Source organism: Rhincodon typus, chromosome 31, assembly GCF_021869965.1.
Source record: "Rhincodon typus isolate 14 chromosome 31, sRhiTyp1.1, whole genome shotgun sequence".
In the NCBI taxonomy this organism is placed as follows: Eukaryota; Metazoa; Chordata; class Chondrichthyes; order Orectolobiformes; family Rhincodontidae; genus Rhincodon; species Rhincodon typus.
The window spans coordinates 17,321,402-17,346,330 of NC_063362.1; positions in this window are offsets into that span (position 1 = coordinate 17,321,402).

The window sequence follows — 24,929 nt, forward strand, 5'->3', positions numbered from 1 at the left end:
CAGATCCATTATTGAAAATTTGTTTTGCTCATTTTTCTTTACTACTGAAACAACATAAAGAGAATCCTAAACAGAAATAAGGTGTGTAATATTTTGCCAAGCAAAGAGCTCAAGGTCATGCAGTTTCAAGGTTATCTAGTGAGAGGCATTAGGAGCAGTCAGTCAGGAATTCTGTTAACATTATGCATTCTATATTGAGAGAGTGAGGCAAAAGACCAAGGCTCACAGTGCAAGACAGTAACTTGATTGGGAGATAAGGAGTAGGAGATAAGGAGAGTCAAATGAAGAAGTAGTAGTGAAGCGACTTATGAAAATCTGTTCACTACTGGAGACTGTGCACTAACCTGTCTCATAGTCCCAGTTCCTGACCCCAAGTAGTGCAAATCAAGTGGCTACAAGAGCAGGTCAGAGGCCAAGAATACTGCAGCAAGCATCTCAGCTCCTGATTCCCCAGACCCTGTCCACTATTTACAATGCACAAGTCAGGAGTGTGATAGAATACTCCCCACTTGCCTGGATGAGAGCAGATCCAACAACACTTAAGAAGTTTGATACCATCCAGGACTAATCAATCTACTTGATTGGTATCACATCCACTAACATTCACTCCCTCCACCACAAACGCTTAGCAGCAGCAGTGTGTCCTATATACAAAATGTACTGCAGAAATTCACCAAAGATCTTGAGATAGCACCTTCCATACCCACAACCACTTCCATCGAGAAGGCCAAGGGCAGCAAAAAAATGGGAACACCACCACCTGCAAGTTCCCCTCCAAGCCCCTCACCATCTTGACTTGGAAATATATTGCTGCTCCTTCACTGTTGCTGGATTAACATCCTAGCATTCCCTTCCAACAGCATTGTGAGGCTATAGCACATGGACTGCAGTGCTTCAAAAAGGCAGCTCACCACCACCTTCTCAAGGGCAATGAGGGACAAACAATTAATGCTTGCCAGGCAGCAATGCCCATGTCCCATGATGGATTAAAATAAACCCGTCTGGCAATCTGTTACCTCAGGTGGCATGGAGCTATTAAGTAAGATAATTGAAGAATGAAGACAACTGTTGGCCGGGCCATTGTAAAGTTTATTACTCGTAAAGGTCACAGAGGGTGCCTATGATTGCAGAGAATTCAGAACAATGACATTGAAAGGATGGCAAAAGGTTAATAATAATAAAACCAGGAGATGTCAGAAACAGTGTTGATGTCAAGTACCAAGCCCAGAATACTGAAGATTTTGCAAAATTATGTGGACAATCTGGTTTCTGAAACCGACGTTCCTCAGAAGAGGAGCATGCATTAGGAGCAAAGAGGTTGCTGGGATAGAAACAATGAAAATATTCATTGGTTGTCTGGGTGTGTCTGAATTAACAAGGGTGTGTATGATAGGAATCTATCGATCTAATGCTTTAACAGGTGTACCTTTTATAGAGTGCAGTTTATGGTATGTTTGTTCTAATCCTAGTTTTATTTTGTCTTTGTTTCTCACCCCTCATTGAAGCTGCTAAATAAAGGCCATTCTTCATGTGTAAGATTTTTCTACCAGGGAAGCAGCCCAATGGAGCCTAATCATGCTCTCATTCAATTCTCATAAAATCATAGAATCATACTCTACAGAAAAGGCTCTTCTGCTCATCAAGTTTTTCCTACCAAAAATATATTACTACCTACACCAGTCTGACGTTCTTGCACTAGGCCCTTGGCCTTGAATGTGGTGACACTTCCCTACACTATCCATAAATATCCACTTTCCATCATCATTCACTGGATAGTGAGTCAGGTAGAGGATGTTGGCTGATCATCCCTTCACTGGCCATCAGACACTGAGGCCTACTGTAACAATCCAATGATACCTCAAATAACAAAAGGCAATTATACACAAATCGGAGCCTTTTTGTTTTGAAATTACATTTTTAGAATCCAGAATTTGTCGGTGAGGCTGACTTTAAATATTATGATGCTGGAAATCTGAAAGAAAGACAGAAAATGCTGGAAATGCTTAGTGGGTCTGGCAGCATCTGCAAACAGAGGACATAGTTCACATTTCGGGTCACTGACATTGCATTAGAATTTTTCTCACTGCACAGACTGTGAAACCTGCTGAGTAGTTCCTGCATTTTCCATTTTTATTATTATTTGCTCATCCTCAGCTTTCAGTGAGAAGGATGGTTAACTACCTGAAGCTCCCTATAGTGCTGTTGGGTAAGGACTTTGTCAATTTTGACACAATGATGATGAAGCAACCACAATGTATGCATAATACAGAATGGTGTGTGGATTGGAGGGGTATAGAAGGTGACGGTGTTTACATACCCCTGCAGCTCTTTTTCTTTTAGGTGGGAGCAGCTGCCAGTATTGCAGTTGCTCTTGAAGAAGCCATGGTGAGTTGCTATAGTGCCTCCTATAGATAGTACACATTGACAGAAATAAGTTGAAACTCAATTTCCGGTCTCATTCCACTCCAACTTTGCAAGATTTCACTCCCCCAACACAGTCAATTTAGTAAAAGGAAATAGTATTTGAAGAAAATGAATTAGTGAAATTCAAATATGATATGCACATAATGTAAACTTGCAAAGGAATTCCTCCTTGTCTGTGTTCCAGCGCAAACCTCTTGTACAAGAATTATTCAGTGTCTCTGCAGAGCACAGTTTTTGTTTTCAATCACACCCAAGCAAACAATATTTCTGTGATTTCATGATAAAAACCAGACATTGGTACAACAGATTAACTAATACTCTTGGATTAAATTTATCTCTGTCACAATAATAACAGATGTTAATATTGTTAAAATAGTAGAATATTAAATCCATGCACTTTTACATATTCATTGCATTATTGCATTATACAGTTTACAACTAAACACAGTAGACTATCTTCACAACATACAAATTTCATTCACCAGTGCAGACATATGAATACTTTGCAAGTCTGTGTCAAATGTATTTATTCTGACTTTGAACAACCTAATTCTTTAGATAAAAATAACAATCTACAAATGAAATCACTTATCAAACCAATCTGATGTAAGTGCAAAAGCACTCTTTGAAGGTGAAATCAGGCAATTAACAATTACAGCATCTAAAATGAAATAGATAGCTTTGTGTTTTGGAAAAAGTACCCCTCCTACTATACGCCTATCTGTCAGAATTGGGTTTCCATTAAATGTGAGTCACGTTCTAGAGATGTGGGGTCAGTCAATGACAGATGCTAAATCCCTACATATTCAACTAAAATTGAAGTATATGAACTGGACCAAAATTCTTTTTGTCCTGAGCTTCCTCATCAAATTTGCTGATGTTGACTCCTGGGAGTATGAGTCACTAGATTACAGTTCCTATCTTGTTGTTTACAAAAACAGTAAATCAATGTTGGACTCAAGGGCTCCAGAGCTATTAAGTAAGCCATGATGACACAGTTAGTTGAAGGTTGTTTTAAAGGCACTGCAGAATAATTACAGAATCACTGAATTGAAATAGTGCAGAAGGAGCTATTCAGCACATCATGCCTGCACCGGTTCTATTCTCTAATGTTAATCTCCTGTCTTTACTCCACATCCCTTCACACCATTACTATCCAAATATTCATCCAATGCTCCATCGACTGCCTGAATTGAACCTCCTCCACCACATTTCCAGGCAATACATTCCATACTCTAATGAACTGCTGTTTGACAAAGTTTTATTACACAACATCCTTGCTTCTTTTGCACGCTACTTTGTGCTCTCATTCTGATTTGTTTTACGATTGGGAACAACTTCATCCTTCTACTGTACATAGGCCATTCATGGTTTTGAAACTGTGATGATTGTAACAAGGTCAGCAGGTGGAACTCATATTCTATGAATTCCCTGGTTGGGGCTGTTAACCTGGTCCAATCAGGGAGGCCTGGCTGACAGATATAAACAGGAACATTAGACATTTGTTCACTCTGACAGTTGGCTCAGTATCAATGACTCTTCACATGTAAATAAAGAGTGACTTGCTGACAGGATACTGGCTCTATGGAGTTATTTCAATGGTCATGAGAGAAAGGTATGCTCCTGAAGAAATCTGCTTGCAACAGTCATCTTTGAGTTGGGGTAAGGATTTCAGGCATCATACCATTATTTTGTAAGCTTGACTCATTTGATCCAGCTGTTGAAGACTGGACCTGTATGTGGGATGAATGTGTGTGTTTCTTAAATTTTCTGGGCAAATGACAGTGGGACAGATGATCGGCAACAAGCTATTCTCCTGACAGCTTGTGGATCTGCAACTTTTTTGGTTATTAGGAGCCTGACTTTCCTGGAGGCACCATATACTAAACTTTCAAGAGTGGACAGATTTAATGAAGGAATTTCATGACCCCAGGCTGCCTCTAATTCTGAGACATGATCAGTTTTACTTGGCAATTTGAAAAATAGGGAATCTGTGGTGGGTTTTTGACTCTGCTGAAATGACTGGCAGAGGCATGTGATTTTGGTTTAGCCCTGAATGAGATGCTGAGACCACTTGGTATGTGGGATTAATGATGTAACCATGCAAAAGTGCTGACTACCTGAAACCCAACTGGGTTACAAACAAGCGCAACTGGCTTTATCATTGGAAAATATGGCAAGTGAAGCATCTGAGTTACAGGGTATGCCAATGGAAGTGGACACCCTCACCAGGCTGACTGAGCTTGAGGAACACCTTCACTTGATTGAAGGCAATTGCATAGCCTCAGGACATACCCTGAACAGAGGGAGTCTAGGTCAGCCCACAGGAAAAACCCCAAAACAAAGCCAATCCTTGGCCAAACAATTAAGACTTTTGTCAGAATCCAAGCTGACAAACCATTGTAGTTGCTGCTGGTATGTGGACTCAAGACAGCAAAAGGGTCCTACTTTACCCAAATTGAGTAAGAGTACTCCCACAGGCTGGTATCAGGAAAGTGCACACCCTGGAAAGTCTACCTGCATCTAGTTTGGAACAATTAAATTGTTAGCAACATCAAAATCAGAACCAACCAAAATAAATGCCTGGTTAAATGATCTCTCAGTTCTAATGGAGGTCGATGCTGTTGCAGCCATTTCAGTGATCACAGAACCAGTCATTAACTTTTTTTTTGTGTTCTGAACTCCAACCCTTGACTGTGCACAAGACCTCAGCTAGACTGAGAACCTATGCCAGGGAACCTTTTACCGATTAAGGGTACAACTTTGGTTCTCTCCTCTAATGAGAAGCCGCTAGTTCAGTTACTACCAAATGTAGTAAAATGCTCAGGCCCAATGGGATGAAATTGATTGTGAAAGATTCACCTGGATTGGCTCAGCACTTTTGATTAGAAATTAGCTGCCTGAGTGAAATCTTAACTAACCCAACTTGTTGGGAAGGTCCTAGGGACTTTCAAAGGAGCCAAGGCCAACTTGCATGTTGACCAGGAAGCCAATCCAAAATTCTGCAAGGCCCACCCAGTACCACTTACCTTAAGGGCAAAAAGAGGCAGAAAGCAGAAGGCTGTAAAGCAAAGGAATCATCAAACCAATCCAGTTTGCAGAATGGGCAGCACCAGTCATATTGATTGTGAAGCCTGACAGGTTGGTTTGCCTTTGTGGGGATTTTAAACAAATGGTAAACCGCTTCTAGCAGCTAGATAAATAAACAACACGTTGCATAAAATATTTGTATGCAAAGCTGGGTATATGGCTGTCCTTCACAAATCTGGCCGTAAGCCATGTGTACTTGCAATTGCAGTTAGATGAGGATTCCCAGAAGTATGCTGCAATTAATACCCATAAGGGTTCATATGAATATGAGCCTGCCATTTGGGGTATCGTCAGCCTGCACAATTTTTCAGTGGATGTTGGAGAACACTATTACCAGGGTCTATCCCAGGTCACCATTTATCTAGATATGCTAATAACCAGGATGACCAATAAAGAGCACCACAGAACTTGGACATTAGTCCTTAGACTTTTCTCCCAGCCAGGTGTTTGCCTTAGAAGGGAACGGTGTGTTCCAGGCACTCCAAGTGACCTGCTTGGGCTACAGAGTTGACAAGACTGGGTTACTCACCTTGGAAGGTAAAGTGAGGGTGATCAAAGGTGCCCCAGCTCCCACATCTGCACCAGAGCTTAGATTTTTTTTTCCCTTGGGCTGATGAATTATTATGTAAAGTTCATACATAACCTGGCTTCTATTCCAGCACCTTTGCATCAACTTTTTTAAAAAAAAGTCAGCCATAGAAATGGTCATGAAGTGAAGCCATCACTTTCAAGAAAGTGAAGAAACAGCAATCATCCTCTAAGGTGTTGGCACACTATGATCCAGTTGAGAACTGGTATTGACATGTGATGCCTCCCTGTACAGCATCAGTGTAGTAGGTGGTCCAATGAAGATGAATGCCCAGTAAATGTATGCATCCAAGATTTTGACTAACAGAATAAATATGCCCAGATAGAGAAGGAAGGTTTGGCTGTCATATTTGCAGTCAGGAAGTTCCACCAATGCTTTCATGGATGTAATTTTTAGTAATAAAGGACCACAGACCCCTACTAGGTCTACTTAGATCAAGGCAGTGCCACCCATAGCTTCAGGCCGAATTCAGCAGTGGGCTCTAATACTAAATGCACATAATTACAAGTTGGAATACTGTCAGGAGGTCAAGTAACAAATGCATTGAGCCATCTGCTGGCAGATACACTACTGGTGGTGTTGCCACTGGAAGAGTCCATCCTGGTTTTAAACTTTCTGGACATCCTTCCAGTCATTGCTGATATTATCAAATGTGGATGCAAAAAGATTTAGTCCTAGTAAAACAAACAGCTGGGTGGGGGGGGGAAACCCCAAGTGCTGTCACAACCAGAATTGAAACCTTTTTGGATCCAGTTTGACCAGATCACCAGTAGAGGATGGTGTATTATACTGGAGAGCGAGAATGATTATCCCAAGCAAAGATTGCCACCTGATACTGGCTGAACTTCACCAGGGTCATCCAGGGATTTCCAAATGAAGATGTTAGTGAGAAGTTGTCTGGTTGGATGTAGATATAGCCACAGTGGTGGGGTGATGCCCAGAGTGCCAACGAAGTCAAGAATTATTGCTAGTAGCTCCCCCACATTCATAGGAATGGTTCAGTTACATGCAACTATGCAGGTCCTTTTCATGTTCTTACTCACTATGGACACTCACTCAAATGTTGGACATTCATAGAGTTTATTCATCAAACACAGGATGATAGAAAAACTGAGCACATCTTTTGCAATCCACAGACTCGTGGAAGTGTTGGTTACAGATAACAGGCCATTTACCAGTGAAGAATTTGAGTATTTCCTGAAGTCGCATGGTATTTGACATAAGGACAGCTCCATACCATCCATCAGCCACTGGTCTGGCAGATAGAGCAGTCCAAACTTTGAAGGCAGGCATTAAGAAACAGCCTACAGCTTCACTAGCTACAAAACTGTCCTGATTACTGTTTGAATATAGGACCACCCCTCATGCAACTATAAAGATAGCTCCAGCAACTGTTAATGAGGAGAAGACTCCACACCAGGTTTAAATCTGATCTCTCCAGACCTGGGGAGAATAGGGTGAAATGGCACTGGGAATGCTAGGCACAAGACTCTACTAAGCAAGAGACAGTTTATTTCAGGGATACAGTTTGGTGCAAGAACCACAAGAATGGCCCTGCATGAGTAAGAGGTGTGATCAACATGAGGTCAGGTCCAGTGACATAAAGTTCAGGGAGGTGGGACAAACCTGAACAAGCACATAGACCATACGAAAGCAGCAAACGTGTAAGCTGCAGGAACAAAACATGCCCGGCTCCCTTGACAGCCTTTCCAATTGTTCCAGAACCCATGGTCTCCCTCTCCAAGTGTTGAAGATGGTAGATATTGCCACCTTGATACTTTTGCTGTCTGAGGGGTGACCTTTTATAGAGGTTTATAGAATCATGAGGGGCATGGATAGGCTGTGGTGGGGGAGTTCAAAACTAGAGGGCATAGGTTTAAGGTGAGAGTGGGAATGTTTAAAAGGGACTTGAAGGGCAAATTTTTTCATGCAGAGGGTGGTGAATGTATGGAATGAGCTGCCAGAGGAAGTGGAGAAGGCAAGTACAATTGCAACATTTAAAAGGCATCTGGTTGGGTGTATGAATAGGAAGGGTTTAAAGGGATATGAGCCAAATGCTGGCAAATGGGACTAGATTTATTCAGGATGTCTTGTCAGTATGGATGAGTTGGACCAAAGGGACTATTTCAATACAGTACAGCTCTATGACTTTGAGAACAGTCCTGACTTCTTCAATCTATCCTGAAAGAACCATAACTGAAGTTTCTCATTTCTGGAAATATCCTAGTAAATTGCTTCTGCCTTTCCAATGCATTTATATTTCCTGTAATGTGGCAGATGCAACTGTAGACAATATTGCAGCTGAGATCTAACATTGTGTCTTGCATAAGTTCAACATTGCCTCCCTGCTCTTGCATACTATGCCCCATTAATAAAGCTGAGGACACTGTAGGCTTTAATAATTGCTCTGTCTTTCCTGCCACCTTCAATCATCACCCAGGTCCTTGTAATCTTACACCCCCTCTAGATTTGAACCAACTATTTTGTATTGTCTTTAATATTCTTACATCTAAAGTGCATCACCTATCCTCCTCAGTTTACAATTCTTCCAGGATCAGTGTTATCTGAAAACTTTATATTGCCCCCTTAACACCAAATCCAGATGATTAAGTTATATCAACAAACACAAGGGTTTCAATACCAAGCCCCAGGGAACTCCACTGAAAATATTCCTACAGCCTGATAAATATTAATTGGCCATTACTCACTGTTTCCTGTCATTCAGCCAATTCCACATTGTTACCATTCCTTTTATACAGTGGCCTATAACTTTTTTCTCAAGTTTGTGGCACTACCTCACACCTGCTGGAAATCCATGTATACCACATCAACAGCATTACCCTCATCACCTCTTTCTGTTACCTCTTCAAAAAAACTCCAGCAAATTAGTCAAACATGATTTTCCTTTAAGAAATCCATGCTGACTCTTCTTAATCCTAACCCATCTTTTTCCATGTGTTTACTAATTATATTCTGAATAATTGTTTCTATATGAATGCCCACCTCTGGAGTTAATAACTGGTCTGTAATTGCTGGGAATATCCTTACAACCTTTCTTGAATAATGCTGAAATGTTTACAATCCTCTAGTCTTCTGGCAACCCCACACCCCCCTTGCCTTGAGTCCATGGAAGACTGAAAGGTTATGACCAGTGACCCCACAACTTCTATCCTCATTTCCTGCAAAATCCTTAAATGCATCTCATCCAGTCCCAGTGCCTTTTTAAATTTAATTGGCAATAAATGAACCAAAGGAAATTGCCTAAACTACTTTTTGTAAAAGTAAGGTTATTTTCAACTGTGGACTAAACTGGAAAAGATTGGTTTAAAACAATGAAACTGCTTAGATGTATACAGTTTTTAAAACAAGTTACTAGAGCACAGTGAATTATTTTTACTGTGTTGCCTAATTGGAGCAGTGAGGGAGGAGTCCAGACAAGTTGGCACCACCTGTGTATTCAAGGCAATTCTGCCCAGAAACAGTCTTTCAATTATCTCTTCAATTTGTGCCAGTTGCTGTGGCCTCAGGAAAGCTTAGTTAGTAGCAACTGTAGAAACATAGAAACAGAAAATAGGAGCAGGAGTAGACTATTTGTACTTTTGAGCATGTTCAGCCATTCGATATGATCAGGCTGATCATCCAACTCACTATCCTGTTAGTGCTTTCTCCCATACCCTCTGATCCCTTTTATTCCTAAGAATTACATGTAACTCCTTCTTGAAAATTATTGAAGGTTTTTGCCTCATTGCTTTCTGTAAGAGAATTCCACAGGCTCACCATTCTCTGGGTTAAGAAATTTCTCTTCATCTTAGTCCTAAATGGCCCACCCATATCCTTTAAACCCCTTGTCATTGAGAGCATCATTCTTGCATTTACCTTATCTAGTCCCCTTAGAATTTTATAGGTTACTATGTAATCCCTCCCTTCTTCTAAACTCTTGTGAATATATTCACAATTGTTCTAGTCTCTCTTCATATTTCAGTCTTGCCATCCTGGGAATCAATCTGGTAAACCTTTGCACTCCCTCCACAGCCAGAACATCTTTCTTCAGATAAGGAAACCAAAACTGCGCACAATATTCCATTTGTGGTCTCTCAAAGGACCTGTACAATTGCAGCAAGACATCGCTGCTCCTGCACTTGATCCTCTCACTTTGAAGGACAATGTAACTATTTGCTGTCTTCACAACCTAATGTACCTGCATGTTTACTTTTAGCAAGTGATCATAAAGACATCCAGGTCACATTGCACCTTCCCCTTTCCCAATCTGTCACTATTTACAGTAATCTGCCTTTCTACTTTTGTTACCAAAGTGAGTAACCTCTCATTTATCCACATTATACTTCATATGCTATACATTTGCCCATCACTCAACTTGTCCAAATCATACTGAAGCACTCTGCATCCTCCTCAGTTCACTCTCCCAACCAGCTTTGAGTCATCTGCGAACTTGGAAATATTATACTTAGTTCCATGATCTAAATCATTAATACATATTGAAAATGGTTGGGGTCTAAGCACTGATGTCTGCAATATCCCACTAGTCATCACCTGCTACTTGGGAGAGGACCCATTTATTCCTACTTTTTGTTTTGTCTGCCAACCAGTTCTCTATCCATGTCAGTACACTATCCCTAATCCCATGTGCTCTAATTTTACATGGTAATCTCTTATGTGGGACCTGATCGAAAGTCCAAATGAGTTACATCCACTGGCTCCCCCTATCAACTCTACTAATTACATACTCAAGAAATAAATCCTGTAGATTTGTCAAATGATTTCCTTTTGTAAATTCATGCTGATTCTCTGATCCTGTTTCACTCTTTTCAAAGTGTTCTAGCATTAAATCTCTTATAATGGACTATAGCATTTTCCTCACTACCAATACAAAGCTAACAAGTCTATAATTCCCTATTTCCTCTTTACTTCCTTTTTTAAAATAGTGGGTTACATTAGCTACCCTCCAATCAATATGAATTATTCCAGAGCCCATTGGATCTTTCAAGATTCTATGCATCCACTATTTCTGGGGTCACTTCCTTAATCAGGGATGTTCTGGCATTTATCCTCTCAATTTCCACAACACCATTTCCCTACTAATATTGATTTTCTTCAGTTCCTCCCTCTCTAGACCGTGCATTCATTAACATTTTTGGGATGATATGTGTCCTCTGTTGTGAAGATAGAACCAAAATACATATTTAGTTGGACTGCCATCTCTCTGTTCCCATTACAGCTTTCCTTGCTTGTAAGCGACCTACATTGGTCTTAACTAATCTTTTTCTCTAACATGTGTATAAAAACTTTTACAGTCAGTTTGTATGTTCCCCACAAGCCTTCTCTTGTATTCTATTCCCCCCAGACCCTCTTAAAAAAATTCCCTTTTCAGGTAAGCTGCTCTTGTCAATTTTTATGCCCCTTCCTTTGTTCAAAAAGTATCCCTAACTTCCCTGGTTCACTGTGGTGGAGCCACCTTTCCTATTTTATCTATGTGCCAAAGAGGAATGAACAATTGCCGCAGTTCCCCAATGAATTCTTTAAATATTTGCCATTGCCTATCCACCATCATCCCTCTAAGTAACATTTCCCAATTTATCATAGCCAGCTTGTATTTCATACCATTGTAGGTTCCTTTTAATGTGGTTTTAAGGTCCCTAGATTCAGAATCAACTACATCACTCTCCATTTTAAAGAATTTTATAATTTAAGTGACTGTCTCAAGAGGCCTTGCACAGTTGGATAGCTATTCCTTTCTCATTACCTATTCTGATTCCACAATGTATTGATTAAGAAAACTATCTTGTTACAATCCGTTCTTTCATTATGGTATTTTATAGATCTGATTTGCCCAATCTGTATGGAGATTAAAGGTGACCATAATAACAGCTGTATTTTTATGGATTGTTTCCTTAATTTCCTGTTTAATGCTTTCCCCAAAGTTACCACTACTCTTTGGGGGTCTATATACAAGCCCCACTATTGCCTTCTCCTCCTTGCTGTTTCTAAGCTCCATCCATACAGCTTCCACTTCACTCGAGCTAAAATCCTTCTTCACTATTGCATTAATTTTCTCTTAAACAATGCTACCCCACTTCCCTTTCCTTTGTCTTTCCTAAAACCTGAATGCTCTTGGGTACTCTGTTTCCTATCCCTGGTCAACCTGCAGTTATGTCTTCCTAATCCCAACTACATCCTGTTCATATCTATTTGTGCAACTAATTCATCCGCTTTATTGTGAATGCTCTGCACATTAAGAGACAAGACTTTAAGACTTGTCTATTTAACATTCTGTATTCTATTTGCATTATTATGCACTGGCCCTGTTTTGATTCTTCCCCTTGAATTTTCTGCCTATCACTTTGATTTCTCATCCTGTCTTTTGTTTTTGCCCTTGTTTCCCTCACTTCTGTCTCCCTGTATAGATTCCCATCCTCCTACCATTTTAGTTTGAACCTTTTTTTGATTACATTGGCAAATAGTCCCCCTAGACATCAGTTCTGGTCCTGCCCAGCTTGTACTGGTTCCATCTCCCCCAGAACTGCTCCCAATGGCTTTGGAATCTGAAATTCTCCCCCTCACACCATTTCTCCAGCCACATAGTCATCTGATATAGTTTGCTATTTCTACTCTGACTGAAAGTGCCACTGGTTGCAATCTGAGGATTACTACCTTTTGAGGTGCTACTTTTCAACTTGCTTCCTAACTCCTATTTACTGCTTTTGGCACCTGATTTCTTTTTAACCTACACTGTTGATACTAAATGTGTACCATGACCACTGTTCACCCTCCCACTCCAGAATGTCCTCCAGCCAATTGGTCACATTCTTGACCCAAGCACCTGGGAGGCAACATAATCCTGTAGACTTATTTGTGGCCACAGAATCGACTAACTATTCCCATTATGATTGAATCCCCTATTATAGCTTTCCCATTCTTATTCCTCCTTATGCACCAGAGCCAACCATGGTGCAACAAATTCAGCTGTTTGATAGCAAGATCTGCAGATACTGGAGTCAGAGATAATAAGGTGTAGAGCTGGATGAACACAGCAGGCCAGGCAGCATCAGAGGAGCAGGAAAGCTGACGTTTCGAGCCAGGACCCTTCTTCAGAAATGGGGAGGGGAGCTCAGAAATAGAGGAGGGGAAGGTAGGCTGGATGGTGATGGGTAAGTGCATGTAGACAGTGGTCAGGATTAGTCAGTGAGGTGAGTGGCAGATAGGTGGGAGAGAAGATGAACAGGTTATGTCAGGTCAAGGAGGCAGGAATGACAGGGAGGATTCCTCATGGAATGAGGCTGGGGGTAGGAGATATTGAAACTGGTAAAATCCACATTGAGGCCATCAGGCTGTAGGCTCCTGAGGTGGAATGAGATGCTGCTTGTCCAGTTTGTGGGTGGTGTCACTGTGACACTGGAGGAGGCCCAGGATGGACATGTCATCCAGGGAGTGGGAGGGGAGTTAAAATGTCTCTCAAGCACAAGGTGGTGTTTGTCATGTACAGAGCGCAGATGTTCTACAAACAGTCTGAGTCTCCGCTCAGTCTCTCTGATGTAAAGGAGGCCACATCGGGAGCAGTGGATACAGTATACCAAGTTGACAGATGTGCAGGTGAACCCATGTCTGATGTTCAAGGTCTTTTAACCTTGAATGGAGGTGAGGGGAGAGATGTAGGGCCAGGTGTAGCACTTCCTGCAGTTGCAGGGAAAGGTGCCAGGGTTGGTGGTGTTAGTGGGGAGTGTGGAGCAGATGAGGGAGTCACAGAGCAGTCCCTACAAAAAGCAGATAGGGGTGGGTAGAGTGTAGGTGGCAGAAGTGGCAGAGATTGATATGTTGGATGTGGAGGTTGGTGGGGTGATGTGAGGACAAGGGGATTTTGTCTGTATTTTTGTTGTTGGGAGGTGATGTGAGGGCAAAGGTGTGGGGGGCACAAGAGATGCATTTGAGGGCATTTTCAATCACAGGAGGGGGCAAGTTACAGTCCTTTAAAATAGGAGGACATCTGGGATGTGTGGGAGTGGAATGCCCCATCTTAGGAGCAAATGCAGCAGAGGCAGAGGAATTAGGAGTAGAGGATTGCATTCTTGCAGGAAGGTGGGTGAGGAGGTGTAGTCTAGGTAGTTGTGGGAGTCGATGGGTTTGAAATAAACATCAGTTACAAGACTGTCTCCAACTCTGATAACTGAGGACCAGGAAGGAGATGGAGGTATTGGAGATGGTCTCGGTGAATTTCAGGTTAGGGTGAAAGGTGTTAGTAAAATTGGAACTTAAGCTCCTTGTGAGAGCACAAGGCAGTGCTGATATAGTCAATGTAACAGAGGAAGAGGTGGTGAATAGTACCAGTATAGCAATGGAAGAGGGACTGTTTCACATTTCCTATTTCTTTTTGTCAGGCACATTGACTACTTTCCTTCTGATTGGACTGTCTGCAGCTTAATGCAGGCCATTGGCATGGCAAGAGAATGGAAACAGCAGTACCAGAACCTTACTGCATGAAAATCTCACTGTTCCCTTGCTCAGAAAATCTGTGCTCTCCAACTGTCAAAAGGAGGAAAACTGCATTCAGAGTTGCTAAAAGGAGGAATACTAAAGCCCAGAGAAAGAAAAATACTTGGGTCCAAACAAGCAATGATGATCATCACAATGCAAATATCAAAGCATCATCAAAAAAACAAAAAGGAATATGGAACTAACACATCTAGTTGTGTGATTTTCAAGTAGTAACACAGAACTGTTTTGATGCTTATTCTGCACCACTCCCAACCTCCATTCATAATATTTGTATTTGTCAGGTTTTCTTTTTGAATCTGGATGTGTGGGAGTTTTTAAACAAAGCTTAAGTTTTAAAGTTAGAAAGCCTGCCCTTTTACAGTTCTTTAACTTAAAGTTGTCAATTAGCAATTCATCTGGTCCACATTTCACCTTTTGGTTTGAAAACAGTTTGATTACAATTATGTAACACTGAATCTTTTTATCTTTCTATTTTTCTTTATCTTTCATCATAGGCCAAAAGATAAAGTGGACTTTTTTAAAAACCAAAGACTGTGGAAAGGAATTGCTACACTTTTTTTTTAAACAGCAATTTCTTAAAACTCAAGTTGTTTGCACTGCTGCCTTGTTCAAGCAGTAAAGGGAGGTGAAGGCAGTCATTGGGGGCCAAGTACAAAGTGAGATTTGGCCAACAGGCTGCTGATTGGTTTGTGGAGTTTCCTATTTTTTTCTTTCATCCATAACACCAATTTGTTTTGTCTGCCTGTCTGTATCTGTGTATAGAAGAGTTTTATATGGGGCTTAGAATTTAACTAGAGTTGTGTTGACGGTTCATAGTTATTTACCTGTGGTTAAAGTCTATTTTTATTAAATAATAGACCTTATTAAATATAGAAACTTGCTCCATGCTTTCTGTTAGCCTGGGTCTGTGACAGGTAAATTGAGGACTTTGTTTACTTTGATAACATTTAAAATTTTTTTTAGACTGACAGGTCTTGATTTCCAGAACAATACTCTTGTGATGCATAACAATAAATTATCTTCCTTTATTGGGAAAAACCTGGTGTGCATTGCCTTTTTAACCTGAAGTAGACAGTTAGGTAGAATTGGATAATTCAGTGGCTTAATCAAGTGCTCACATCTGTATTGACTCAGGAAACAGTGCAGTTTGATTTACAATCCCCAATGAGTTGTACTTTTTGCTCACTTGTATCAATCTTGTGTGACTACTCATCCAACAAACTACTGTTTTCCTTTTTCTTCCAAGGACCAAGACAAACTTTAGCAGAGCAAACCAGGTCCACAAGCTGAGATCAGTTACATCAGTAGAGACAGGAATAAGATCCAGTGAAACTCAGTTACTACTCTAAATTTGACTAATTGAGTTATTTAAAGCTTCTGGCTCAAATACCAGATTTGCTGTGCTGTTTCTTTGCCACTTCTACTGTTCCATGCATATTATTCTGGCCTATTTGTTGGGCAATCAATCTGACATGTCTAATGAATTTGTAATTTTGGAACAATGGATTCTTTTCAAACTCATTCCCTTCTGTTGAAACTCAGCCATTGATTGACATTAGTGCTTTCTGTGAGAATTTGTACAGTGAATTCACAATACTTTAGCTAATTCTAAATGGGAATCAAAAGTGAAGATGTTTTTAAATCCCTGACTGATTTATCAGGAAAAAATAAAACTCTCTCCTACCTGAATTTTATGACTAGACAAAGTACAGTCCCACAGAGTGGATGCACAGAAAAGCACACACCTGGGAGTGTGGATAGTAGTTGGGGATGGGGTGAATTGTGGGGTAGTGTACTCTCCCTGAGCAGTCAGTTATGCAGTCTGCAGTTTTTTTCTTAAGTATGGCCTGTCCCTCAAATTGCTGCTATTTGAAAAATGGAAAATGGAACACCAGCACAGTTCCAGCATGCTGAAGACATTAATGGTAGTGGTGTGCAGGAGGAGGGAAACCAGAGGCCTCAAGTACCACCCTCAAAGGCAGTGGAAAAAGAGGGGTCAGTCCTTGTAGTACGAGCATGGGGACCTGACAGTGTCATAAGAAGGATCATATTACTGCATGATCATCTTCACATGACATCTCCCACACACCAACTACTCTCCATGTTGAATGCATCACATTTCCACCATTTACCCCATGCCTGACACTTATGACTCATGCCTAACATTCAAATGCTCCTCCTCCTCCAACTACCAATGCTACCGGCATCATACCTACCTTCACTACCTTCAGTACTTCTATATAACCCAACACAATCGCTGATATTGTAACACATGCAATGAAAGGAAGCAGAGCAGGACCTGGTAGGAAACTAGGATGCCTGCAACTCCCAAGCCTGTTCAAGGAAGTGTTTCTCTACAACATAATGGAGGTTGGGGTTTAGAGGGAACAGCTGTGATAGAGCTGGTGGCATCCAGAATAAGTTAGAATACTGAAGATGATGGGAGGCTTTGGATTCATGTCACTTCTCAACTGCCAGCACATCCTAATCCTACTGACGCCTATTTATTATTTCCCAGCCATCCCTCTTTTCCAACTCTTCTTTTCTCCTGCTTCCAGAGATCAAGAAATATTGTTTCAGCCAAGGAGGGAGAGAGGAAACAACAGTACAACAATATTGAATTGATCCTGTCTCTTGGCCTGACACTGAACCACCAATTCAGATACAATTTTTGCCTGGGGAAACAAATCTAGTGGTTGGATCAGAACTTGGTGAGTCAGCCAGGCACAAGGGGGCTGCAGCAAGCAGGAGAAATGAAACTCAAGCTCATTAGAGGGTGAGTTTGCAGACAAGTTCAGTTGCAGAGGACTCTGATGAAAATCTTGATGAATATGGAAAGGGTTGGTAGAGACAGTGAGATATTGAGTCCAGTGATAGGCCTCCTCCTGAGATTGCCAGCATTAGTTTCCAGTTTTAGCCAACTCAATTCACTCAGTGATATCAAGAAATAGGTGAGGGCACTGGATACTATAAAGACCCAGGGATTCAGACAATATTCTGGCAATATTATGAAGATATGTGCTGCAGAAGTAGCCTTACACCTTAAGTTGCTCTAGTACAGCTACAGCATAGGCATTTACTTGGTAATGAGAAAAATTGCCCAGATATGTCTCCTACTAAAATAGGACAAACCCAACTAGCCAACCACCACCTTATCATATTTTTTTGTTCAACCATAAATGTAATGGAAATATTCATCAATGGTGCTACAAAGCACCACATTTTCAGCAATAACTTGCTCATTGATGCTCAGTTTGTGTTCTTCTAGGGTCACAGATTCTGAATTCATTCTGGCCTTGGTACAAATGCAGAAGAAAGAGCTGAACTCCAGAGGTGGGGGTGAGACACACAGATTGACATCAAGATAGCATTTGAAGGAGCATGGCATCAAGGAGCCCTAGAAAAACTGGAGTCAAAAGAAATTGTGGGAAAACTACAGTGTTTGGAATCATACCTACAACAATATTGCTTTGTGATGGTTATTGGAGGTAGATCATCTCAGTCCCAGGGCAGACCTACAGGTGTTCCTCAGGGTAGTGTCATAGGCATAAAAATCTTTAGTGCTTCATCTATGATTTTCCCACCATCAGAAGCTCAAAAGTAGGGATGTTTGCTGATATTTGCTAGAAAATTCAACACTATTCAAGACTCCTCAGATTCTGAAGCTGTCCATGTTTATATGCAGCAAGACCTTTACAACATCCGTGGGCTGGCTTGGCAAATTGGCAAATAACGCCACAAGTGCCAGACAATGACCATTGCAAACAAGAGAAAACAATCATTGGTTCAATGGCATTGCAATTGTTAAATGCCCCACTATCAACACACTGGAGGTTATTATCGACCAGAGACTGAACTGGAGCAGCCACATAAATACTGTGCACATAAATACTGTGGCTATAAGAGCAGGTCAGCGACTAGGAATTTTGTGACAATAAACTCTCCTCCTGTTTCTCTAGTGTTTGCCTACCATTCTGAAAGGCTGAAATCAGGAATATGATAGAATACCTTCCACCTGATTGAATGGGACCAGCCCTGACAATACTCAAGAAGCACGAGTCTGGATAAAATAGTCCAATTGATTAGCATCCCGTTTACTCCCTTCAACATCAGTTACACAATGATGATGGCATGTACCATGTATAAGGTGCACTGCAGCAACTCCTCAAAACTCCTTCAACAGCATATTCCAAAGACAGAATGTCTACGACCTAGTGAAAGGCCATTAGATGCATCAGAAAGCTACCATCTGCAACCTCTCCACTGAGCCACACACCATCCTGCTTTGCAATGGTATCTCCATTTCTTAACTGTAGCTGGGTCAAAATTCTATACCTCCCTTTCTGGCAGTATTGTGTACGTACCTACATGCTAAAGACTGCAGCAATTCAAGAAGGCAGCTCACAATCACTTTTTCAAGGGAAGTAAGTGAAAGGCAACAACTACTAGCCTAAAGGAACATGAATGAATAACAAAAAATCTCATGTCACTGCAAAACTTCATGGAGAAGTCTGATTCCAACTTGGCAGATGCTACACGTAGAGCTTGCACTTTGCAGCCTATCCTTTAGCTGCCTTTGAGGAGCAATTTCTTCTGTCACAGGTAGTCCATCTGTGAAATTCTTTATCATAGAGGGCTATAGATGCTGGGTCATTAAATATAGACATTTTCTATTCAACCTGTTCAGAGATGTTATTACGTACCTCCAGAGTAAGTGGGACTTGAACCCAGATGTCCTGGATTAGAGATTAAGGAGGTCATTATATTCAAAATATTCAAAAACTGAGATAGACAGGCAGATTTTTAATCAGTCAGTGAGGGAATCAAGAGTTACAGGGAAAAGACAAAGAAGCAGCTTTGAAGATCATCAGATGAGTCACGATCTCATTGGATGTTAGAGCAGACTAAATGGGTTAAATGGCCTAATTCTGTGGGCATCTCCGTCATGACCTGTACCACTAGCTTCCCTTAAATCTGGTGATTAGCTGACTTCTTGAACTGCAGCAGTTTGTGTGGTGAAGATTTGTGAAAATCAATGATAAAATGAATATTACAGCATTTTAACTCAATGACAAGGAAGGGTTGTGGATATCGTTCCAAGTTAGGATGGTGTGATTTGAAAGGGTATTTGAAGGTAGAAGAAAACTGAGAGAATTACAGATGTTGGAAATCAGAAACAAAAACAGAAATTGTTGGAAAAAGTCAGCAGGTTTGGCAGCATTTGTGGAGAGAAATCAGAGTTGACGTTTCTGGTCCAGTGTCGGCTCTTCAGAATAGAAAGTGGTTTGAAGGTGGTTATCTTCACATGCATCTGCTGCACTAGTCCTTTTTGAGGGTTAGAAATCCTTAAGTTTGAGAGATGCTGACAAAGCAACCTTAGGGAGTTACTGCAGTGTATTTTGTAGCTGGTGCACAATGTCGAAATTCCTTGGTGGCGGAATGACTGAGTGCCTAAGGTAGTAGAGTATGGGGTGCCAATCAAAGTGGACCGCTTTCTCCTAAATACTGTTGAATTTCTTGAATTTTGTTGGTGCTGCACTTATTGAGGTAAATGCAAAGTATCTCCAGATATTGGAGATAGTAGGAACTGCAGATGCTGGAGAATCCGAGACAACAAGGTGCAGGGCTGGATGAACACAGCAGGCCAAGCAGCATCATAGGAGCAGAGAGGCTGACATTTCGGGCCTAGACCCTTCATCAGAAAAGGGGGAGGGGAAGGGGGTTCCGAAATAAATAGGGAGAGAGTGGGAGGCGGATAGAAGAGGGATAGAGGAGAGGATAGGTGGAGAGGAAACAAACAGGTCGAAGAGGCGGGGATGGGGCCAGGAAAGGTGAGTGTAGGTAGGGAGTTAGGAAGGGGATAGGTCAGTCCAGGGAGGACGGACAGGTCAAGGGGGCGGGATGAGGTTGGTCGGTAGGAGATGGAGGTGCGGCTTGAGGTGGGAGGAGGGGATAGGTGGGAGGAAGAACAGGTTAAGGAGGCAGGGACGAGCTGGACTGGTTTTGGGATGCGGTAGGGGGAGGGGAGATTTTGAAACTTGTGAAATCCACATTGATACCATTGGGCTGCAGGGTTCCCAAGCGGAATATGAGTTGCTGTTCCTGCAACCTTCGGGTGGCATCGTTGTGGCACTGCAGGAGGCCCAGGATGGACATGTCGTCTGAGGAATGGGAGGGGGAGTTGAAATGGTTCGCGACTGGGAGGTGCAGTTGTTTGTTGCGAACCGAGCGTAGGTGTTCTGCAAAGCGGTCCCCGAGTCTCCGCTTGGTTTCCCCGATGTAGAGGAAGCCACACCGGGTACAGCGGATGCAGTATACCACATTGGCAGATGTGCAGGTGAACATCTGCTTGATGAGGATTTCACAAGTTTCAAAATCTCCCCTCCCCCCACCGCATCCCAAAACCAGTCCAGCTCGTCCCTGCCTCCCTAACCTGTTCTTCCTCCCACCTATCCCCTCCTCCCACCTCAAGCCGCACCTCCATCTCCTACCAACCAACCTCATCCCGCCCCCTTGACCTGTCCGTCCTCCCTGGACTGACCTATCCCCTTCCTAACTCCCTACCTACACTCACCTTTACTGGCTCCATCCCCGCCTCTTCGACCTGTTTGTTTCCTCTCCTCTATCCCTCTTCTATCCGCCTCCCACTCTCTCCCTATTTATTTCAAAACCCCCTTCCCCTCCCCCTTTTCTGATGAAGGGTCTAGGCCCGAAACGTCAGCCTCTCTGCTCCTATGATGCTGCTTGGCCTGCTGTGTTCATCCAGCCCTGCACCTTGTTATCTCCAGATATTTTTTGAATTATGCATCATAGCTAATAGCAGGATTTTGGAAAGTAATAAGGTGAGTAAGATCAAATACTCAGCCTCTGGCTCTACTCTTCTAGCCACAGTATTTAAGTATCTGGTTCGGTTATGTTTCTTGTCAATATACGCTGATCTTTGGGAGTTCAATAATAGTAATGCCATTGATATCAAGGGGAAGTTGTTTGACTTTGTCAGCATTATTGGTCACCTGGTACGTGTCGTGTGACTGTTTGTTTTTTTGCCATTTATTAGCTATCCTGAATGATCTTGCTGTATGTGGGCAAGGGTGCTTCATTCTCTGAGAAGTTGCTAATGAAACTGAACACTATGCAATTATCAGCAAATATTCCCGACTTCTGACCTTATGATAGAGGAAGATCACTGATGAAGCAGCCGAAGATAGAAAAGTCTAGAAGAGTTCCCTGAGGATATCCTACAACTGGCATGAAAATATTAGCATTAAATCAACTACAACAAATTTTCTATGCAGTGGTATGATTCCAGCCAGTGAAAGGCTTTTCCCCTAATTCCCTTTGACTTCAATTTTATTAGGTTCCATAAAATGTTGCCTTCATGTCAAGGAGTTTAATTCTTTTATCCATATTTGTACCAAGGCTGCAATGAGGTCTTGTGCTGATTGATCATGAAAGTGGAACACAAACTCAAACATTAGTGAATAGGGTATTGGTGAGGAATGTCACTTTATATCACTGACGACTCCTTCCATCACTTTGCTGCTGATGATTTACAGAAAGTTGGTAGACCAGTAATTGGCCACATTGGAATTGTCCTTTTTTTTTGTTGACTGTACAAGTCAAGTAGATATTAGTGTTGTAGCTGTATTGGAAAACTTGGTTAGAGAGCAGTAAGTTCTGAAGCACAAAACTTTAATAGTGCAGCCAAGATTATGTACTAAGCCACAGGATTATGACGATAGATCATCCACTTGGTATTTCTGGCTGAAAATATTTGCAAAGACCCTTGTCTTTTGCCGGGACCAGAGTGTTTGAATTATAAGGAGAGGCTAGATAGGCTGGGACATCTATCACTTGATGGTAGGAGGTTGAGAGATGACTTTATAGAGGTTTACAAAATCGTGAGGGGCATAGATAACGTGAATAGCCATGGCCTTTTTCCAAGAGTAGGGGAACCCAAAATTAGAGGGCATAGGTTTAAGGTGAGAGAGGAAAAATTTAAAAGGACTTGAAGGGCAACATGTTCACGCAGAGGGTGGTGCATGTATAGAATGAGCTGCCAACAGAAGTGGCGGAGGCAGGTACAATTACAACATTTAAAAGATATTTTGACAGGTACATGAATGGGAAAGATTTAGAGGGATATGGACCAAATGCAGGCAAATGGGCCAAGTTCAGTTTAGGATACCTAGTAAGCATGAACAAGTTGGACCGAAGGGTCTGTTTCTGTGCTGAATTACTCTATGACTCTGATTTAATGCTTATGACAGAAAGAAGAAAAAATATGGCCTTCAGATTATAGATTGTTATAGGAATTCAATTTGTCTACTGGTAGACACACAGCTCATCACAAATGCCCAATTTTAATCTGTAAGATATGTTCTGAATGTCTCATTCAGTACAATGGTAGCATCATGCAACATGATCCAGCATGTTCCCTATGTGAAGATGCCACAATAACATCTGATGGTCAATATTATCAAAACGTCATGGGCAGACACACCTGTGACAGTAGATTGGTGAGGACAATGTCAATAGGCTTTTCTTTCATATTGGCATTCTCATCACCTGTAGCAGGTCAGCCTATTCTTCAACACTTGGCAAATACTGTCAGTATTGGTACTAATTTCTCAATCCCAATGGAGAAACCATAAACCAAAATAACCAAGTCAACTGAATGACCCCCAAATGACAAAATATTACCAAAAACTCAGAATCAATGTAAATTGAACAAGAGTTGACAAGAAAATGATATTTCCAATAAAAAGGTAAATTTCACTTTCAATGGTCAAAACAGCAAAGATAACAGGAGAAGTGATCTTTACCACCACCAAATGCCCACCTCATTCTATCTGCACCTTACAAAACTGAAGTAGCGAAACTACATTTTTTCCCATATTCAATTTTATTGAATAGAATGAGTATTCCAAATCTCAAGATTTAGTCCTGAAAGTTGATTAGTTTGTGATAGTGTAATTTGTGGGTCATGAATTTTACAATAGCAACACTGTTCAGGGAAAAGTCAAGACATTCAAAGAAAAGATATTTTAAAAGAGATTAATTTAGAATGGCATCATGGTCAAAGCAGACATAGTGGGCCAAAGGGCCTGTTCCTGTGCTGTATTGTTCTAGGTTCTACATGCGTTACATAATCACAGGACTCACATCACTCTCGGCAGACATGTGGCACAACATAGCAATACAATGCCACAAAATGCAAGAAATTTCAGGAGTCCAATTCAACAATAGCTTTCACCTACAAGTTTCAAGGATACAATTATCGACAAAGAACACTTACTTGATCCCTCTATCCCACAGTTCAAAAGGTGCTCATAATCCAGCATTCCTTTTTTAACTGACCAACCAGTAACATCCCAATTCAAAGTTTGGCCACTGTTGGGGAAAACATCCAGCTCTTTAGCATCCCCAAGCTATTCGTATGGCTTTCCAGATTTATTTAGCCAGCTCGCGTATTAGTTCCAAGAGCTCCAATCTCCTTTTCTGCCAGACAGAGGAACTGATATTTTCCTGAGTGATTTGTTTCTCATCCTCACAAGAATTATCTGTGCTCCTCTTTCTGTTTCAGTCTGTTTTCGCTATGCATCTTTGGCTGATCACCTTCATTCTTTAGCTCCTTTGTTTGAAGCTGTCATTTTTCTCTGCAGCTCTCCTTTGTGTCTGCCAGCCACACTGCTTCTTAACTTTCTTCCTGTTGATGCTGCTTCCGTGTCAAGAATGGCCAAGTCCCAGAACCAATATTTCTTGTTATCTCAGAATATTGCAGTAACATCACAACTGATCCCATCACAACTGATACGTTCCAAAATATATTTTAATAATAATTACAGATTCCATGATACTTTAAACAAATTATGTGTTTTTCATATTGTATTGCTTCTGCGTCAAAGGTGTTGGGCAATTGGGACATTGTTGAACCATTCTTGGCAATGCACATTAAATACATCCATCAAGAGTACATTCTGTGCCCTCATTAAATCCAATGGCATCTAAAGCCAACGGCCCAGGTCCAGTTTTATTCTTATTACACTATGTCATAGCAGTTGGTACCACTGAATGGTTTGTTAGGCCAATTCAGACAGCAGTTAAAAATCAATAGTAGAGATAACAAAGTGTTGGGCTAGATGAACACAGCAGGCCAAGCAGCATCAGAGGAGCAGGAAAACTGACGTTTCGGGTCTGGACCCTTCTTCAGAAATGGGGGAGGGGAAAGGGATTCTGAAATAAATAGAGAGAGAGGGGGAGGCAGATGGAAGATGGATAAAGGAGCAGATAGGTGGAGAAGAAACAGACAGGTCAA